We start from the raw sequence: 21721 nt of genomic DNA, 5'->3' as shown, positions 1-21721 counted from the left end.
GTTGCAGAGTTGCTACAGGTGTCCAAGGAGCCATGCAGGATGGCTTCCTGCTGGGTGGGCGGGTGACTGCTCTCAATTTACTGAGAACGCCTCAGTGCTTAGGGACTCCACCTTTCCCTCCCCCGCCTACCCACATGTCCCACATGTGCAGTTCTCAATCCTACCTTCAGACAGGTGGAAAAACGGAAACAGCTCTTCCTTGAATACCGGCATTCTCTAGTCTCCTCTCAACAATTTAGACCCCCTGCATCCTATGCCTCAGTTTCTTCCTTTGTACCACCACAGTATACTACTCACTCAGAAGACGGTGTTCAATCTCCAGTCACTCAAGAGATGACAAAGTGCTGCTATTATAGAAGCTGTGCATGGGAGGGGTCCTTCTTGGGTAGTGGGGATTTTTTTGGTAGAATCAGAACCCATGCCCAAATGAATTGAGCTTCTGCAGTTCATTCAGTGTGGAGAGATTACAGGGAGTGGAGTGGAACTAACAAAGTGTAATGATGGCTTGGGCCTTAGGACATGGCTTATCTTTGGATAGTTGACCAGGCTCTGCTTGGGTGTTTGCTCCTCTGGCCTTGACTACAGATCTGGTTTGCCCTCTGGTGGCTATAGGTAGATCTGCATCCACACCAGAAGCAAATCTGTAAGAAAGGGCTAATGGATGGACTGATGGATAAGAAGCAGGTAGACCAGTTGTCTGAGAAGTGTGGGCTTGGGAAAAGAAATTATGAAGAAGTATCTTTTTTTCTGAGTTCTATTTACTAACAGCACTGCTATTCCCAGTGGGCTACTGAGTGTCCTCCCTCTGGGTGAGTCTCCAGAAACTGCCATGATTTTTTTTTCAACACTTCTTTCCTCCTCCTCCTCCTCCTCCTCCTCCTCCTCCTCCTCCTCCTCCTCCTCCTCCTCCTCCTCCTCCTCCTCCTCTTCCTCCTCCTCCTCCTCCCTCTCCTTCTTCTTCCTCTTCTTCCTCTTCTTCCTCCCTCTCCCTCTCTTCCTTCTTCTTCTTCCTCTTTTTCCTCCATCTCCCTCCTTCTCTTCCTCCTCCTCCTCTTCCTCTTTCTCCCCCATCTCCTCCTCTTCTTCCTCCTCCTCCTTCCTTTTCCTCCTCCTCTTTCTCCCCTTCCTCCTCCTCCTCATTCTCCGCCCCCCCATCTTCTCCTCTTCCTCCTCTTCCTCTTTCTTTTTTGGTCAGTCTTGGGGCTTGAACTCTGGGCCTGGGCTCTGTTCCTGAGCTCTTCAGCTCAAGGCTGAAGAGCTCTTCAGCTCTACCACTTGAGCCATAACACCACTTCCAGTTAAACAGATGAACTTGGGCAAGTGGCTTAACTGTACTATACTCCCTGTTTTCTCATCTAGCATACTGGAGGGGGAGAATCCTAGGACTCAGAGCATGGGGTTATTTGACAATTAAATGAAATAAAGCAGGTGCTGCAAATTCAAATAATGTAATTATTTCTGCTTTGAGCCTAAAAGCAACCTAGAAAATAGACATTGCAGCCTACTTATGACCTGAGGTTATAAGGAGTTGTATGATGGCACTAGGTTTTGGGGTCAGTCTTTACTTACCATGTCCTCCCCACAGGGCTGGCCTTGACTTGGCTCCCCTCCCCTCCCTAGCACAGTCTAGGGCTGCCCAGGGTGATAACAAGAATCATAGTCTGGATTAGAAGTCTATCCTGGACTCTGCCTCTAAATGGCTGTCTAAACTTTGTGAACTACATCAGTGATTTGGTGCTCTTGAAAGTCCTTGAAGGCCATAGTTTTGTGACATTGTTGTTTATCTGTGGTTTCTGAGCTGAAGTTCCCCCAAACGGAGCTTTTCAGCCAGATTCTGAGCTTCTCTGTGCTTTGTAGCTTTGGAGGTCTGGTGTGAGCCCCCAGGGGATGATCAGAACTTGCAGGGATTCTTTTAGACCCTGCTCTAGATTCCTAAGCACTCTTTAAGCTGGTCAGTGACCACTCACACTGCCTAACCTGCAGGGTGGAAGTGCAGGCACGGCCTCTTCCTTCATGAGATCTCTGCCCTATTTGGTTCAGCCCAATGGGAGAGGACGTATTCCCAGATCCTTTCTAAAATAAGGTGAGTAATCTGTGTTTTCCTTCTGCATAGTTTCTGGAATCTCTGTCTACTCATATCTATAATAACTAGCATGTGTTAAATACCGCAGGTCATGAACTTACATGTACTGACTGATTTGGAGAGACTCCATGAAGTAGGTCTTTACTCATTTATTTATTATTGGGTGTCCTTTACATCCTTTCATTTTTTAAATCTTTTTTTTTTGGCCAGTCCTGGGCCTTGGACTCAGGGCCTGAGCACCGTCCCTGGCCTCTTCTTGGCTCAAGGCTAGCACTCTGCCACTTGAGCCACAGCGCCCCCTCTGGCCGTTTTCCATATATGTGGTGCTGGGGAATCGGACTGAGAGCTTCATGTGTAGGAGGCAAGCACTCTTGCCACTAGGCCATACTCCCAGCCCCATTTTTTAAATCTTATTTTATTTACTTTTTTAAGTCTGAGACTAGGACCTAAACTCAATACTTGACACTTTCACTCACTGGCTAGTGCTCTACCCACTGAGCCATGGCTTCAACCTGTATTTTAAAATTAATTATATAAAATAATGGTTTAATTGTGACATTTGCATATGCATGTAAGTATTATGTATTTTGGTCATATTCACTACTTCATCACTATATCTTGTCCTCCACCCTTCTCCCACTGGTCTCTTCTCTCTCCAAATACTTTTTATGTCTCTCTTTTAAAATCTAGATTCTACAGATGGGAGGAAACATGTGGTATTTGTTTTCCTTTCTGAATCTGGCTTACTACACTTAACATGATCTCCAGTTCCATCGATCTATTTTCCTACAAGTGACACAATTTTATTCTTCTTATGACTAAATAATACTCCATGGTGTGTGCGTGCGTGTGTGTGTGTGTGTGTGTGTGTGTGTATCTGTGTAACTTATGTAACCAGGTAACATTTTTTAATGCATTTATTTGTTGACAGGCACCTAGGTTGACTGTATGACTTGCTGTTGAGCAGTGCTGTAGTGAGTATGGCAGTACAGATATCCCTATTGGATGCTGACTTTGATTTCCTCCAGATATATGCCCAGGAGTGGAAGAGCAGAATCTTATGATAGCTCTATTTTTTAGTTTTGTGAATACTGATTTCCATAGTGGCTGGATGAATTTACATTCACACCAACAGTGTATATGGTTCAGAAGGGTCTTTTTAAAAATCCCCTTTCCCCCAAAACAAGCACAGAGAAGTAGTAATGAACATACTGTCAGGCAAAAAGTTTCTTGCCTTGAGCGCTATGCTTTTAGAGGCACTGTTTTGGCCACTGGCCAATATTCTTCCATTCCAACATTCCATGAGATGAGAAGTCCCTATGACCAAGAAGCTATGTCTTTCTAGAGGCTGTATCCCTCTTTGAGGCTGTGCACAGGGCCTTGAATACCCTAGGGTCTCTTTCTCAGATGGCCCAAGTCTACTTCTAAGGACACTGTGTAAGCCTGCTCTTGGAGCTATCTTCCTGCCATCGATATGGCAGAAATGCATTCACAAAGGAGGGTCTGGAGGGGGTGTAGATGGACCTCAGACCTGTGGGTGGTGTGTTCACATGCATATCCATGGCGTCTCTTGTTGCTTGGAAAGAGAAGAGGACATGGTGTGTTTTGTATGGAACTTCAAAGAGTTGGATCATTCTAGATGTGAATCTGGCTTTCCAATATTACGTCCCTTACCAAAATGCAAAATAACATTGGTGCTATGGGGAGCCAAGAGTACCTTGTGGGCAGTTCTTGGTTGGCTTGATCAGGTGGGATGAGGAGAAGACTCCTACCCTATGGTACCAGTACCTCCCTTTGCAACTAGATCTTTGCAAGTGTTAGGAATGACATGCTGAGAGGTCACATGACTTCATTTAAAAGCGACTAAGAACTCTGCATCTGGGTCCATAGAGTATCTTCTCTTCCTTCCTGAAGCTCCATGTCATGAGTCGGAATTTTGGCTCCCCCGAGGTATCTTGGTGAGAAAGTTGTCTATCAGATGAGGAGGGCTTCCCTTTCACACTACTCTGTATTTGCTTTTCTTTCACTGTTTATTTTGTGTACCTGGAACAGCTTGGGTAGGCACTGGCAAATATCACCCACATATCAGATTTCTGGGGCAGATTTTGGTCGAATGACAATAATGGAAGGTGTGGTGGAATAGGCTGAGGGTCAAACATGAGTGGGCTACAGTAGAAGGTGGGGTAGAAAGTGTTGGAAAAGCCGGGTGCAGGTGGTTCATGCCTGTAATCCTAGCTACTCAGGAGGCTGAGATATGAGGATTGTGGTTGGAAACTAGACAGGCAGGGAAGTCTGTGAAACTTTTATCTCCAATTAACCACCAGAAAACTGGAAGTGGAACTGTGGCTCCAAATGGTAGCGCCTGAGCCTTGAGCAAGAGTTCAGGGACATGGCCCAGGCCCAGAGTTCAAGATTCATGACTGACCAAAAAACGTACTGAAAACCCTATGTGGGTATCTGTTAGATAAGTTGCCTTTGACTCTCAATGACTTGCCTCTCCTTCTTGGATTAATTGTCCAGCCTACTTAGAGACACTAGATGAAGGCGGGTGTTTATGCATCCCTCACTAGAGGACCTTTTCTGGGAAACATTTTCTTCATTTATGTAATATAGTAAGCAGACAAGATACACCATTTCCCTTCCGTTCCTTAGGTTGAAGGATATGCCAGGCTGACAGGATTTGCAAGAGAAGTTGACTACGTGTCAGGGGGCATTGAAGAGCCACAAGTCCTTATAGGATTCTTCCCCGCACTTACAGGGGCGTGGAGCCTCCTGTGGCTGGTTAAGGGGATCCCAGGGCTATTGCCCAGTCCTGGCCCCCATTACATGGATTCTACTGACAGATAATCTCTGCCTCCCAGCCCATTTTTCTCCATTAATATTAACATTAATCTTCCCAGGATAGAGTTTGGATCATGCATCATCTAGCCCAGAACTCTCAGTGGCCAAATGTGGCCGGCAAATGATTCGTATCTATCTATTGCAAATTGTTTGCTCAAATTGGTCATAGGGGTCTCATGACTTCAACAGATAGGCAGGTGAAGGATGTGGATGGCTATTTCACCCAAGAGGATAATCAGACAGTCAACAGATACTTGGAAAGCAGTCCAACCTGTTTGTGATCAAAGGCATGGAAATGAAGGCTGAGTCAGGCTAGCATTTCAGACTTATTAAATTAGCAGAATCTCATCCAGCCCTGGCAAAGCTGGATGAAGTCTGTGTTCCTACATCTCTGGAAGCCCTGTGCAAGTCTACAAAAACAATCTAGTAAAATGGAACTGGGGCCTTGAAAACAGTGTTAGCTTTAGACCCACAAAGTTCTACTTCTGGAAGTTGGGCAAAAATACATGAGAAAGTAAAAATAAAAAGCTCTGAGCATACATCATCCTCCTCTTCCATTTTTGTAGGGATGGAGAGAGTTAAGCAAACCACAGTTAATCTACTTAACCTGATATTATGCATCCACAAAAATGATAATTACCAAGTATATGCAGAAACAAGAGGACTTTTTCACATCATGTTGTGGAGCAGAAGCAGGATACAAAATTTGCATGAACACTGATTGCAGCCATACAAAATAAGCATTGGTGCCGACGAAGTCTGAAGGAGAATATGCAAAAAAGAAGAGAAATTATTGATGGTTGGGAGAATGATGGATGGGTTTTCCTTTTTATTTAGCAATGTTCTTTATTAATGTGGTTGAAATATTATTTCCACAACAGAATGAGTTCTATAGAAAGTTAAGGACTTAAGGAATATTATCAATATTTCTTGAGGGCCAGCTCACTAATAATTGTCCCATCACATTTATTAGGAGTTTGTACATTCTAGGACGTCAAGCATACATCGAACATGTAATTTCATTGAATTTTCACAAAGGCCCAGTGATGCAAATATTATTATTCTGCACTGCATAGATTAGAACCCACAATCCAGCAATGTCAGCCCACTTGCCTGACTACACAGCCAGTGAATGGGCTGGGCTTCAACTCCTGTCTGTCTGAATCACAGAATTTCTGCCAAATTCCAGAACTGGCTTTGCATATCAATGCTTAAAGAATTTCATTCATTAATGTATTACCATCATGATTTTGGAGATATTTGTGACTTAGTTGTCATTTACTGTGGTTTGCTTAACTTTTTGGTTCCACTCAACTCATCTTTTAGACATTTAAATGCCTACTTTAGCATTTACTTAAGCAAGAATTCTGGATCCATCCAGTAAATGTGCAGGTTATATTTTATACTGCACAACAAAGTTAAAGCATCAGTACTATTCTTTAAAAAAATCACAACTGTCGATTTACAATTTTATTTGAAAAACCAAAGTATGTTATACCAGCCTTTCATCACAATCTTTCTTCTTCAACACCCCTGCCCTATACATCCTGTTTCCTTCCTTCCTTCCTTCCTTCCTTCCTTCCTTCCTTCCTTCCTTCCTTCCTTCCTTCCTTCCTCCCTCCCTCCTCCCTCCCTCCCTCCCCTCCTGCCTTCCTTTCCTTCCTCCCTTTCTTCTATTTCCCTTCCTTCCTTTCCCCTTCCTTCCCCCTCTTTGAACTGGGGATTGAACTATTCAGGGCCTCACACTTGTGTGAGCCACACCCCTCAACCATTTTCTTTCAGCTTATTTTCCAGGTAGGATTTTGTGCTTTTTCCCAGGCTGGCCTTACATTTCAATCTTCCTATCTTTGTCTTCCAAGTAACATGAATCACCACACCCGCTTCTCTGCATATATCTCTGAGGCCTGAATCAATCCCCACCTGCTCCTCTGTCTCTGATTTTCCCTGGGGTATATTTATACCCACCTTCTTCCCTTTACCCCAGGTTCAGCACTTCCCCAGGTCTTGTCTGAGCCCAATCCAGATCATAGCCACTCGCAGACAAAGAGGCCACTGATTGAGGAGCCTTCCCACTGTAATAATGAATCCTTTAAGCTCATACCAGGTGCCAGGCCATGTCTCAGGAGCTTTGTGTCCATTGTTTCTGCTGATTTTGGTATAATACCCCTTGAAATAGACAGATTAAAAAAATTTTTTTTAAGTCTTACATGTTAGGACATTGAGGCCCTCCTGGGACAAAGGCATTGGCTCCAGTCACATAGTAGACAAGTAACAGAGTGAGAATTCAAATCAAGTACTGTTGGGCCCCAGGTTCCTGGTCTTACCACCCTGACCCTGGGTCTTATTAATGATAAGGTCCACAAAACTGGCAAATGACCCCTCTCTTACCCCTCTGAGGTGGGCTGAAGCCTCTTGCCTTATCGAGGTGTGAGTGGGGATATTAATTGGTATGATTACTTTGTTAGACATTTTGACAAAGAAGTATTATATTCCAAATGCACATACCTTTTGATCTAGAAATTCACATTTTAGCCAGGCACTCGTGGCTTAGGCCTGTAATTTTAGCTACTCAGGAGGCTGAGATCTGAGGATTGTGGTTCAAAGCCAGCCCAGGCATGAAAGTCCATGAGAGTCTTATCTCCAGTTAACCACCAGAAAACCAGAAGTGGCTCAAAGTGGTAGAGTGATAGCCTTGAGCTGAACTGCTCAGGGACAGTGCCCAGACCCAGAGTTCAAGCCCTATGGCTGACCAAAAAAAAAAAAAATCACATTTTAGGAAATTATCCTGCTATTATTCTTACATCTGAACACTGATCACCAGTGCAGCCTGGTCTGTAATAGCATATGACGTAGGAGGGGACTGGGCACATTCCTATAGAACCATCAAAAAAGAACAACAAAGGTCTGTGTGTTCTTATGCAGCACAGCATCAGAGCTCCTGAGTCAACAAAGTAAGTATACAACAGGGTAAATGTATGCTATTATTTGTGTAAAAGGGGGGGGGGAAGAAGGTATATAATTATATGAATAGATATAAAATTATATGCACATCATATTGGTAAATGCAGAGGCTCACTCCAGCAGGACTCAGAGGAAAGAGTAGTAGTAGCTACCCAGAAGGATCTGTTGTATAAGGAATCGTGTTGAGCGGGGAGGGCTAGGGACAGGGCCTACAGCCAGGGTTGCAAAGTCAATGGGTTACACTTGAGTCTAGGGCTAATTTGAGAGGTTGAGGATGTGGTGTGAATAATTGATATCAAGGAGAATCTAACTCCTCCCAGTATTGCTTTCCACCCTCCTGTCTACCACATCACCACATCACACCATATCCTCTAGGCACTAACCTTGAGAGATGCTGGGATCAAACCCAGGCCTTGTTCATGCTAAATGTGCAATCTACTACTGATCTCTACCTCCAGCCCTGAGACTTATGTTTTGATTGTGTAACCTTTTGTACTGCTTTTCTTTTGTAAAAAAATGCACACATGTATTCTCTCTTTAATAATTTAAAACATAAAATTAAAAAAAAAAGAAGAAGAATATTCTGCCTGAGGCAGGACCCACATTGGAACGGGGACTTTCCAAGCTATAGGTAGAAACTCAGCCTCTACAGACCCAGGTGAGAACAGATGGATGTCAGGGCTTAGGCTCTCTCTTCCACAATCCATTCAGAACCTAGAGACCTTATTTTCTCTTTTCAGGATATCTTGTCCTTTCTTTTCTCTGGCTAGTAGCTGTTAGTAATGGCTTCAGGGATCTGTTATTGGACTATTTCCATCTCTCACCTCTCTGAGTTTACTTTCTTTTCCTTAAGACAAAGATAATGCAAACTACACACTGCGCTCCTGAGATAGACTGGTGTTGAGTGACACATGAAGATAAGGGAGAATGACAGGGACAAAACTCTATGACAAAAAGGCGCAAAGCTCCCCTGTGAGGGTTAGACTTGTCGAATCAGCACCTAACAAGAGCCATGAGAATTCCCTTTATTGATTAGAGGACTTGGGGGTAAAGGTACTGAAAGCCCATTCCTAACTGGTTTGACCAATAAGAAGGCATGCTGCCGGGTGACAGCGACACACTCCTGTAATCATAGCTCCTCAAGAGGCTGAGATGGGAGGATGGTAATTTGCAGCCAGCCCAGGCAGGAAAGTGCCTGAGACTTTTCTCCAACAAACCACCCTCCTTGCCCCACCAATAAAGAGTCAGAAGTGGAGGTGTAGCCCCTCTGGACATAAGCTTATTGTTTATTATCTGTCTTCCCCTACTAGAATGCAAACTTTGTAAGAACAGGGAATGGCTTTTAAAAAGATCATTTATTTATTTTTGTGCTGGTACTGGGGCTTGGTCAGGGCTTGAGCTGTGCCGAACTGGTGCTTGAACTCATAGGTGCCTAGGCAGATGGGGTGCACTGGGATCTCAGATCTAACTATGGGGTGCACCACATACCGAGCAGAGAATAGCAGTTCACTCCAGTTGTCCTTTTCTGGTCAATCTGCCAGCTCATTGTCTTGAAGCAGTTGGTCACTATTCCTCTAGTTTTTACCATTGGCTTTGAACCTTGTTTGATGTCCAGCTTTATCTGAAACCTCTAGATCTGACTTCAAGTTCTTTACTGCCTTCATATTGCTTAAAGGCTAACTGTGTCTGGAGTGGAAAAGAAACTCTGAGAAGCCCTTATTGTGTGTTTTTGTGCACGCGCACGCACACACTCATGCAAGTGCCAGTACTAAAGCTTGAACTCAGGGCCTAGGTGCTGTCCCTTAGCTATTTTTGCTCAAAGCTGGTGCTCTGCCACTTGAACCACACCCCCCTCTCGCTGTCTAATTGGAGATAAGAACTTCATGGAATTTCCTTCCAGGGCTGGCTTCAAACTATGATCCTCACATCTCAGCCTCCTGAGTAGCTAAGATTACAGCTGTGAGCCACGGTGCCCGATGAAGCCCTAATTTTGACGTACAAATTATTGGCGGGTTAAGCCAGATCTGACTCCAGCTAGCCCAGGCCACAGTGTCTGATGGCTCCTGTCCATCTTCTGCTCCAGCTGGAGGAAACCCAGTGACCGAGGAAGGAAGGCTGTCTTCCTTCAGTACAGGTCTCAAGTCTTCCCTGATTGTGGCTTGAGTGGAAGAGAGTTTCTGTCACTGCTTGTCATGGGATAGCACAGGAAGTCTCCTTAGCATTATCTGTTGTTGCAGAGGTCTTTGACCTCTGCAACTTAAGAGTCTGAGTGTGTCCCCCTGTCCACCCCCACCCTCCATCCCCCAGCAACCTTCTCAACTGCTCAAGAGCTGGTCCTGAGCCTAATTACTGACGTGGCCAGTATCACCTCTTAGGTTTCACTTCCCCTGAGTCTAGGTATCTTCAGCTGTGGGCTGATGAACAGGTGATAACTGTGTATGCCTTTACCCCTGGGCAGAGCCTGCTTCTCACTAGGGACTCACGAAATGGAAAGAAAAGCCAAGTCTAGCCCAGATGAGCCTGGCTGGCTCCTTGTAAGTAAGTGGGGCAAAGGGTCCAGAGATAGAAAGTGAGAAGTAGTAGCAGCCATTATCAGCCATGAAGGATGAAACAGACTTTATTTTAAAGAGGAGTTGGAGCTCTTATGGTTGCCATCTTCCCAGTTACATTTGGGTTGAAAGGAAAAATATACAGTTTGCACAAAATGTAGAAACTTGGAGCCATTTGTATCCATGCCCTTTCCTACACCTCCTCCCCAGAGTGAGAACTACGGCCTGTAAGATGCAGCCACTCAGGATCCGGGCAGAGGCTCTGCGGGCTCTTTCTTCACCTGGGGATGGCCAGTGGAGTGTGAGATGGAGGAAAGCATAATGAAAACAGTTTCTAGTTCCTAGCTGTCCCCTAAGGAATGATCCAGAGAAGTGGAAAGCCAGGGAGCTAGTTGGCAGGTTAAAGTCAGAAACAGTTCATTCTCAGAGGTTGTTAACATACCTTACATGGTATTTCTGGGAAGGAACTCGCTGTGTGAGTACCCTTTCTTTCTTTAGCTTTCTTTCTTTCCTTCGTTCCTTCGTTCCTTCCTTCGTTCCTTCGTTCCTTCCTTCCTTCCTTCGTTCCTTCGTTCCTTCGTTCCTTCGTTCCTTCCTTCCTTCCTTCCTTCCTTCTATTTTTTTTTTGGTGGTATTGGGATTTGAACTCAGGGCCTCATACTTGCTAAGTGGGAGCTCTACCATACAACCCACTCTGCCAGTATTTTTTTCCAATGTTTTGTTATTTTTGAGATGCCATCTTGTGGGCTCTCTCTCGACTTCCCCTTGCTTGTGGGGGGGGGGGGGAAGGGGCTTGTCCGCCCCTTCCTGGGTGGTCCTCTATCGCTCTCACATGGGAGCGATGGCCACAGGTAGCCTCATCTCTCTCTCTACTTCCCCTCGCTTGGGGGGAAAGGGGCTTGTCTGCCCCTTCCTGGGTGGTCCATTATCGCTCACGCGGGAGCGATGGCCATAGGTAGCCTCGGTGGCGGGTGGTCGCAGGGTGCCCCAAAACCGCCAAGAATGACACGGATGCGCGGGCCCCTGGAGAAAAACCTCTAGGGCTTCTGTTTATTCAAATGAGGAGCCTCCTAGATATACCCCAAAGGCGGGCACAAGAGAGGGGCCCCTGATTGGTCGCAAGGAGCTGTCCCTCCAATGATGTCAGGAGACTTCCTTTGTTGGCAGAGGTCCAGCCCCCTATGGATGGGCCCCTGGGGTACCCCTCCGCCATAGCACCCGTGCTAGCCCCAGGGACAGGGGCTTCTCTTCCTGTTAAAGACAGGAAGGGGAGGGTCAGGCCGAGGTCAGCTGTGGCCCCTTAAAGTTGCAGCTGACCCCAACACCATCTTACTTTATGCCCAGGCTGGCCTGAATATTCATACCCTCCCCCCCTTGTTGCTAGGATGACAGGCATATGCCATTGCACCTGGCCATCAAAGTCCTGTGATTGTTTAGGCCTCGCTTGAACCTCTATCTCACCATCTCCATCTCCTAAGGAGTTGGGATTACAGGCTTGCACCATGCCCACTGGGTTTGTGAGCACAGTGTTGAGTGTTTTTGCCTCTTCAAACCTTAGAAGATGGCTGATGAAAGCCGGCTGTTTTCTGTCTTTGAAAAATTTGGTTTATAGGAGAAGTTTAAAGATGACTGATCTAGGGGCTGGGGATATAGCCTAGTGGCAAGAGTGCCTGCCTCGGATACACGAGGCCCTAGGTTCGATTCCCCAGCACCACATATACAGAAAACAGCCAGAAGCAGCGCTGTGGCTCAAGTGGCAGAGTGCTAGCCTTGAGCGGGAAGAAGCCAGGGACGGTGCTCGGGCCCTGAGTCCAAGGCCCAGGAATGGCCAAAAAAAAAAAAAAAAGATGACTGATCTAGAGAATCTGAAACAAACTTGGGAAGAAATAAGGCAAAGGGCTGAGTTCTCCCAAGGGTGCTCCTTGAGGGCATAGGAATGAGTAGGTCTCTGGGACACAGTCTGGGGATCTGCAATCCCATTTTAAAGTTAAGGTGGGTTAGGAAAAAAAAATACCTTTAATTGTACAAAGGGGTTTTGAGCTCAGCCTATCAGTTCCAAAGTACAATGCATTTTGATCAATCCATCATTCTCCTCCATTATCCCAACCCCACCCATCTCCTCAAGGTACTGGGTTCCATTTTTGAACATGTACATGGACTATTTGGCCTTCCTCTCTCTCTCTATATGTGTCCTCCTTCCCCTGGACTTACTCCCCACTGAGAATACAAGATGCAGTTCCTGGTATTCCTTTTGTTGAGTTGTAAGTCAGTTATTCAAAGCAGTTACCCCATGGAAATGGTCCCCTATGTATACCATACTTATGGACTGTATATATATATATATATATGCGCACATGACCCTGTATATATTTTCATGCAAGTTGGTAATCTATATAGGAGAGAAAATGTACGTCCTTTGTCTCTCTGAGCCTGAGTTACTTCACAGATAAAGTTAAGGAGTGTCATTCATACCGTTAAGGGCTCTAGCTTCCAATATACAGCCTGGCAAATTTTCACATATGTGTAGGGTTATACATGTACCACCTAAGGGAAGGGATAGAACATCCAGGCACCCCAAAACTGTATCATACCCCTTGCCATGGAAGGGAACAACCCTCCATCTCCTCACCAGAAATAACTACCATTCTTTCAACTTTTATCACCATCCTTTAGGTTAGCTCATTCTTGAACTCCACACAAATAGGACTGTAGATTATAATTGTGTATATATGTGTTTCTGGCTTTTATTTATTTATCAGTTTGTTTATGCTGCTCCTGGGGCTTGAACTCAGTGCTTAGACACTGGGCCCTGAGCTTTTGTGCTCAAAGCTAGTTAGTGTTCTACCACTTGGAGTGACAGCTCCATTTCTGTTTTTAGTAGTTAATTGGGAGATAAAAAGTCTCATGGACTTTCTTGCCTGGGCTGGCTTTGAACCAGGATCTTCAGATTTCTGCCTCCTGAGTAGCTAGGATTATGATATGAGCCACCGGTACCCTGTTTTCTGGTTTCTTTAGCTCATCATCATGTCTGTGAAATGTTGTGTATACCCAAGTTTGGTTCTTTTTTAAAAGTGCAAAATAGTATTTCAGTGCATGAATACAGGGCAATTTGCATACTCATATTTCTATTGGTGGGCATACTCACTGTTTGGCTACAATGAATAAAGCTGTTGTTAAAAATGTTGTTGAGGAGTTGTTTGGAGCTCGGGAGCTCGCGGCTGGAAATTCACTGGCGTAGCCGTCATGTCGCATAAACAAATTTACTATTCAGATAAATACGATGACAAGACGAGGAGTTGGAATACCGGCATGTCATGTTACCCAAGGACATAACCAAACTTGTCCCTAAAACCCATTTGATGTCTGAATCTGAATGGAGGAATCTTGGTGTTCAACAGAGTCAAGGATGGGTACATTATATAATCCATGAACCAGAACCTCACATCTTGCTGTTCCAGAGGCCACTACCCAACAAGCCAAAGAAATGAAGCTGGAGAACCATTTTCAACCTCAAGGTTTACACAGCTGTCCTTCCTAACATCCTTCTCATAGTATGATTATGTTGGGTTCTTGTTTCTCACGTTGATAGTTAAAGGATGTTTGGTACACTGTTTGAATGTGCTGAAAACTGCTTTGCTTCTTGAGTAGAGCCACCACCACAGCCCTGCCAGAGGAGTGCTTTGTGGGCTATAAGCTCAGCTGAGTGGGGTCTCAGAAGTCATGGTGTGCTCTGTATCCACAGAGTACTTGGCAAAGGGAGGAAGTATCTTAAGAACCAGACCATGGCTGTACCAGGGATTGGGTAAACCCGTTATTTTTTTTTTCCTACTGGGTACTGTATGTATGGTGACTTGTGGATTTATCTCTCAATGTACTGGAAACTTTCCATTTTATTCAAGAAACCGGTTCTGTTTCAAGACTTGATTAAAGAGGAAGTTTTTATAATCTAAAAAAATGTTGTTGAACTTATCATTCAGTAAGTAAATATCTACTTTCCTCAACTACTGGAGACTCAACTCAAAGCCTTGTGTTTGTTCTGTCACTTGATATACACCTCTAGTCCTTATAGTTCATTTTTCTGAAAGGGTCTTGCATGTTTGCCTGGAGCCAATCTTGGACTATTATTCTCTGAATCTCTGCCTTCTAAGTAGTTGAGATTATAGACATGCGCTACTGCGCCCAACCTATATGTACTCATTTCTTTTGAGTTAATGCCTAGAGTGGAATTGCTTGGTCTTAGGACAGGTGCGTTAGCTTTGTATTGTGTTTCTGTGGCTAAGCTGGATTCTCACTTTTGTATGTTTGGGGGAAAGATAGGCTATGAGAAGATTTTTTTTGGGGGAAAGGCAAGCATCAGTTTGTAGCTCAGATGCCTTGTAGCTCATCAGCTCTCATGCCTACCTGGCATATAATCCCTACTGGCAACCTGTTATTATTATTATGTTTTTGTGCTGGTACTGGGGCTTGAACTCAGGGCCTGGGTGCTATCCCTGAACTTTTTTTTTTTTTTTTAGAGACTCACAGAAGTTGGGCACTAGTGGCTCACGCCTGTAATCGTAGCTACAAGAGGCTGAGATCTGAGGATGGTGGTTCGGAGCCAACTGGGCAGAAAAGTCCCAATTAACCACTCAAAGAACTGGAGGTGCCACTGTATCTCAAAATGGAAGAGCACTAGCCTTGAGCAAAAGAGCTCATGAACAGAGCCCAAGCCCTGAGTTCAAGCCATAGGACTGGCAAAAAAAAAAAACAAGAGCAAAGTTATATTTCCATAGTGTTAAGAATTAATGCCTCTCCTTTTGATATGACAAAACCCAACAATAGTTTCCTCAGTCATTTGCTTTCACTGAGTCCAGGGGAATTCAGGATTGTATGTCAGTATAATGGGGGAAGGGTAGCCTAATGGTGATAAAGACCACCAGGTCTGCAGCTTTTCTTCCAATTTAGATAAGGAGAGGGTAGGTATTGAACAAGGAATTATGAAGCTTTTTCTATCCCTGAACTTCTTTTTCCTTCCTCCCCATCCCCTCAAGGCTAACACTCTACCTCTTGAGCCACACCTCCACCTCTGGCTTTTTGGCAGTTAATTGGAGAGAAGAGTCTCACTGGCTTTCTTTCCAATACTAGCTTTGAACTGCAATCCTCAGATCTCCTGATGAGCCAGGATTACAGGCAAAAGCCACTGGAGCCTAGCCAAAGGGGAACCATTTTGAGTGTCAGTTCCATCTTCACTGCTTACTGGCTGTATGATCCTGGTTGACTTTTTATCTTTCTGGGCTTCAGCTTTTCATCTATGAAATGAATTATTCATCATTGCTAACAAGTATTGATTACTTACCAGATGGCAGACACTGTTCCAAGAGCACGTAGCACGCGTGCTCACAAATTGGGTTCTCTCGATGAATGTTGTTATCACTAGTAACTGCAACCATGACTCCCCCATTTAGAGGAGGGGACAGTGACTTGACAGATGTGTTTGGGGGTTCAGAGCTTATCCATGAGGGAATTCAAATCTGGACATTTTGGTTTCCAAGTCTGTATCTTTTCCCACCCATCATCTCCACAGTAAGGCAGTGAGGGGATCAAAAGGGTAATGTGGAAGCTCAGCATGGTGGTTCATGTTGATAATCCCGGCTACACTGGATACTCAGCGGCAGAGACAGACAAGATCGCACAGGCAAAGGTTTAGTAAGACTTCAGCCCAACAAAAGAGATCTAGGGGTGCAGCTCCAGTGGCAGAACTCCCGTACCCAGTAAGTGTAAGGCTCTGAGTTCAAGTCCCAGGAACACACGGAGACACAGACAGACAGACAGACACATGGTAACATAGACTTGAAGACTGCAGAAGGAAGTATTGCTTATATGAAGTGATTATTCTTCAGTGGATCTCAATGGGAAATTGCTGTTCAATTTTATTTATTGTCAGTCATGGGACTTGAACTCAGAGTCTGTCTGGGGGCTATTCCTGAGCTCTTTTACTCAAGGCTAGTGCTGTACCATTTTGAACCACAGCACCACTTCCAGCTTTTTCTGAGTAGTTTATTTGAGATAAGAGTCTCACACAGATTTTCCTGCCTAGGCTGGCTTTGAACTGTGATCTTCAGATCACAGCCTCCTGAGTAGCTAGGATTATGGGCATGAACTACCAGAGTCTGGCTGCTTTTCAATTTTATTAATAGCAGAAATGACTACAAACAAACAAGTAAACAGATGTTAATTTAAACAAACAAACACATATCAGCCTCTAGGCTGGCTACTAAGGAAGCTCAGCTACAGAGCTTCACAGTTTGAGACCAGTCCAAACAGAAAAGTCCAGCAGATTCTATGTCCAAAATGACCAGCAAAATGCCAGGCTGGAGACATGGCTCAAGTGGTAGAGCACCAGCTGAGCAAGATCCAGGGGTTGAGTCCAAGTCCTGATAACAGAAAAGAAAGTCAGTCAGGATCATGGAAAGTAGACAATTCATGGGACCCAGAAGGGCCCAGTACTGTCCTGAGGAGAGACCCGCAGATAGATGGCTGTCTGCCAGGGATGTTCTGGTGCTTGGCAGGTAGGAAGTTTTGAGAGGTATGACAGGCCTCACCTCTGTGTCAATCCATCAGTCTTTCCTCTCTGACTTTGTACAGAGCAGAGAACCTTCTGGTATCGATTTCCTTTCCCAAAAAGTCTATCCTTCCTGAGTTTGTGCTGACCAGTCAACCTCAAGATTCCCGTCTGCTGGGTGATTTGATTCCTCAGTGTAAATTAATAAATTGAGTGTTCAGGTGCATCCATCAGTCTCTTGTGAGTTTGTTTGGTGTTGGTCACTTCCTTTGTACCTAATCACAAGAAACACCCAAGGAGGGACTGGAAGAAGGACCACTACCAGGGCAGTGTAAGAGAGATGGCCAGAGAATGAGATGAAAAAGGATGTGATGAGCTGAGGAGGACCCAGTGTAGACTGCAGTGTATGTATGCGTGTGAGGAGGGGGAGAAGACTCCCTGCAGGAAGAGGGCTTCAATGCGCAGGCTGAAACACATGCCAGCGTTGGGAATCTTTTTTTTTTCCTCACTTATTGGCTGACTTGGCCAAGCTACGTCCTTCCATCGGGCCTCACGTCCCTCAGTTTTAGGGTTTGAAGGGCAGTACCATGATGTGTGGCAGCTGTGAGCACTGAATGATGACAGCCCTCCTTGTAGATAATGGATGACTTGATTCCAGGTAGCCAAAGCCCTTTATAGAAAATGGCAGAATTTTTATTGAACCTACACACATTGTCTCATATGCCTTAAATTGTTCCTAGATGACACATAGGACTTAGTATACTTCATACATAGTTGTCACAATTATTATTTAGGGGACACTAATGGCGTTGGTGGGGGGAACAGTGTCTGTGTGTTAAATTTAGATCTACTTTTTTTCCTCTTGAAGATTTTGGTGTTGTTGGTCATGGACTCAGGGCCTGGGCACTGTCCCTGAGCTCTTTTGCTCAACACTAGTGCTCAACCACTTTGAGCCACAGCTCCACTTCTGGTTTTCTGGTGGTTAATTGAAGATAAGAGTCTCATGGAGTTTCCTGCCCAGGCTGGCTTTGAACTTTGATCCTCAGATCTCAGCCTCCCAAGTAGCTAGGATTACAGCCGTGAGCCCCATGTGCTTGTCCAGTCTGCTAGCTTTAAGACAACCTCTTCTTCTAGCACAATCACAGTCTGTTCTGTGGTTTGGCAGCCCTTGAGTGGAGCTTCAGGTGCAATCTGTAAGAACCCATCAGCCGGGAACTTCTGTGGTTTCAGAGTCACTATCAGGTCATTTTGCTTTCCAAGCAGAAGTTCCCAGGGCTTCTAGACCTTTCTGCCTTCTTCTGAATGGGGGTGGGGAGAGGAAGGGAAGGGTAGCCTCTGGAGACAGCCAGCTGCATCCTAGGAAGCTCAGTGTGAGCTTCTGTACAAAGTCCCAGTGTTTCAGGAAGTTAGGGCCCAGCCAAGAGTCCAGCATTTGCTGTGTAAAAGAAGGTGTGAAGGCTCAAGATGGCCCAGCCAGGGAGCTCCAGGGCTGGACTTGAAGCCCAGGGTCTGGCATTCTTGTACAATGCTGGTGGAATCTTCCCTAAACACTCCCTTTTGTCTGATGGACAAGACAGGGAGGAGAGGTGGAGGAACAGGCAAACAGTCCTAGAGGTGTTCTGGGGTTTCTGTTTTTCAAGCACTACCCTAGCAAGTGGAGGGTCCCTTGTTGCCTCATCTCTCTTCTCCCCCAACCATCCCCCTTCTTTACCCTGACCTTGTCAGCACCATGGAAACCAAATCTATCCATGTTTCTCTTGGTCCTTTCCTGCAACAAAACCATTCACTGAAGTTGTTCCTTTTAATCTTGGATATACAGCTAGACTGTGTGTGTGTGTGTGTGTGTGTGTGTGTGTGTGTGTGTGTGTGTGTGGCTTGAATTCAGGGTCTCTTGCTCTTGCTTAGCTTTTTCATTCAACACAGGCATTCTACTTAAGCCACATCTCCACTTCTAGCTTCCTTTTTTTTTTTTTTTTTTTTTTTAGTTTAGTTATTTGTAGATAAGAGTCTCTTGAACTTCCCAGCCCAGGCTGGCTTTGAACTGTGATCCTCAGATCTCAGTCTCTTGAATAGCTAAGATTACAGGTGTGAGCCCCACCACCTGACCTTGAGATAGTTTTAAAAAATATTAATAACAGCAGCTACCTATTAACCAAATAGTAACCTGGTTTGGTAACTTTCACACATTTTTTTCTAATCCACATTATAACCTGACTTCAATGTTATAAATGAGGAGAGAGAAGCTCAGAGAGCTCAGTAATTGCCTGTGTATCAATGTACTGCTGATCAATTAGTTGGTTGATTGATTGTGGCTTCACCTCAAGAGGATTAAAATTTTTCTTCCCAGTTAAAATCAAACGAAAATATGTTTGCTTTTCCTGTGTGCCTTCCTAAACAGGTTCTCAAAAACTCTTTTAAGAATATAAATGGAAACAAACACACATTTTGAAATTGTCCAGCTCAGATTTTGAAAAGAAAGCAAATTTACATAGGTTTGGTTTGCTTGCATGTTTAGCCTATTGTGTGAATGAATGGCCAGGAAGCTGAGATCTGGAGATTGCAGTTCAAAGTCAGCCTGGGCCAAAAAGTCCATGAGACTCTTATCCCCAATTAACTAAAAAAGCTGAAAGTGGAGTTATGACTCAGTGTGGTAGAGTGCTAGCCTGGAGCACAAAAGCCCTGAGTCCAAGCACAGGACCCGCACTGCCTAAAAAAAAAAATCCGGGAAAGAGAAAGCAGGTAGGAAAGCATAGGTGAACCAGCTCCAGGGAGTGGTGGCTTGGGTGGCAGGGGGTTACTTGGAGAGGCCTGAGAGAGTTGGGTAGGGAGGGGGACCATTCTGGAAGGTGGCCTTGAGTCAGGGGTGTGACATGGTGTAGTTCATTCATTCTGTCCCGTGGCCAACCTGAATAAGTAAATCCACCTCCCCCCAGTCAGTCTTGCTGTAAAAATAAAATCCTAGCTTGGTGCTGGTAGCTCATGCCTGTAAGGAAGCAGGTAATACCTGCCTGAGAGAGGTTAGGTGTCTGAATAGGGTCATGGCCACGGATGGATAGGAGTGACAGTAGAAGATGGAATCAATAGGGCACGAATGATTGATAGGGCTGAAATCCAGATGCCTCCCCTCAGGAAGCAGCCGTAGCCTTCAGTCTTGCTACTCCCCATGCCAGTCTCTGCTTCAACTGGTTCCAGAATGTTCTTCCTCTTTCCAGGCTCCATTCCTTCGAAGTTTCAGTGCTGGCTTCATTCTTAAAGAACATTTCCTCGCTCCAGAAATTTTGGGTTTCTTTGTCTCTGCTTGTGAATGAGAGCTCAAGGGAAGGTGTTCACATCCTTTCTCTGAATCCCAGGACTTGATCTGGAGCCAAACAATCAATGATTAAAAAAAAAAATGCAGGATGGAAGTCAGGGAGGCCAAGTGAGTAGGAGTGAAGACATGAGTGTTTCTATAGATCTTATTAAAATAATTCCTCTCCCTGATTGATGTCGCATGCTAATCCTCATCAGGGAGAGAGATGAGGATAGCATTGATCTCTGCTAGCCGCTGCAAGTTGAACTGAAGAAGATGGAAACAATTCACATAACATTCTAAGATTCTGTCCCAGTAGTTTCCGTTGAACTACCATATTATGAGAGATGGTATCTTCTGCCAACACGGATGGGGTGAGAAATGGGGATCTTGAGAGCTGGGGTGGGGGGAGGAACAAGATTGAGTCCTGGCTAGCAGGTCCCTGAGTCCCAAGGTCCAGTCCTGGATGTTGAGATAGCTCGTGAGTTGGGCCTGCCTGACTGCACCTTCTGATTTGCATTCTAAATTCTATCTCAGCTTTTCTCTTCTTCCCTTGCCTTTCCCCTTCCTCATCCCCCCAGGTCCTCGGGAGAGCAACGTGTAAGTCAGTGCAAAAGCCAGGGCACGCATTAATTTCAGTGTCTTTGTGACTTGCAATGAAATAGAAAATCTTGGGTCTTTAGTCCTGTTTGTCTTCAGCTTCTATAAACTTAACATCGTTCCCCATTTTTTTTTTTTTTTTAAGATTTGTTGGCCTGGGGGAATGTGGGTTAGTGGTAGAGTGTTTGCCTAACACGAAGCCCTGGGTTTGATTCCTCAGTACCACATAAACAGAAAAAGCAAAAGTGGCTCTGTGGCTCAAGCTTTGAGCAAAAGAAGCTCAGGGACAGTGCCCAGGCCCTGAGTTCAAGCCCCAGGACTGGCAAAAAAAAATTGTTGGCCAGGTGCTGGCCGGTGGCTCCTACCTCTAACCCTAAGTACTCGGAAGGCTGAGATTTGAAGATCACAGTTTGAAGCCAGACCAGACAGGAAAGTCTGTGAGCCATTTATTTCTAATTACCCAGCAAAAAGCTGAAAGTGGAGATGTGACTCAAGTGGTAGAGCACCAGTCCTGAACAAAAAAGCAAAAGGACAGTGCCTAGGCCCTCAGTTCAAGCCCCAGAACCAGCACCAAACAAACAAACAAACAAACAAACCTAGACTTGTTTTCTGTAATAATGTCCAGGGTTGGGGGTTGGGTAGCCACTGCCATGTTGTAGAATGACTTTGGGCACGTTCCTTGAAGGTGACCTTGCAAAGCTGCTTCTCTGGCTCTGTCAGCTGCAGCTTGGAAAGCCCACTGGTCTCGCAGTGGGTCTGTGGTCTCTGATCCTTCCTGAACTCCCCAAACCCTTCTCATGCTTCTTCTTCTAGTCTTTCAGGTGAATAGGGCAACCAAACAGTGGGGGGCTTTGCTA

At 45.1% G+C, this 21721-nt stretch overlaps 1 pseudogene; it reads left to right on the top strand.

Annotated features, from left to right (window-relative positions):
- The first annotated feature begins 13677 nt into the window (after nucleotides 1-13677).
- Nucleotides 13678-13937, top strand: LOC125362318 (annotated as a pseudogene).
- The last annotated feature ends 7784 nt before the right edge of the window (nucleotides 13938-21721 follow it).

Source organism: Perognathus longimembris, chromosome 13, assembly GCF_023159225.1.
Source record: "Perognathus longimembris pacificus isolate PPM17 chromosome 13, ASM2315922v1, whole genome shotgun sequence".
NCBI lineage: Eukaryota > Metazoa > Chordata > Mammalia > Rodentia > Heteromyidae > Perognathus > Perognathus longimembris.
This window is presented reverse-complemented; position numbering and strand designations above follow the sequence as displayed.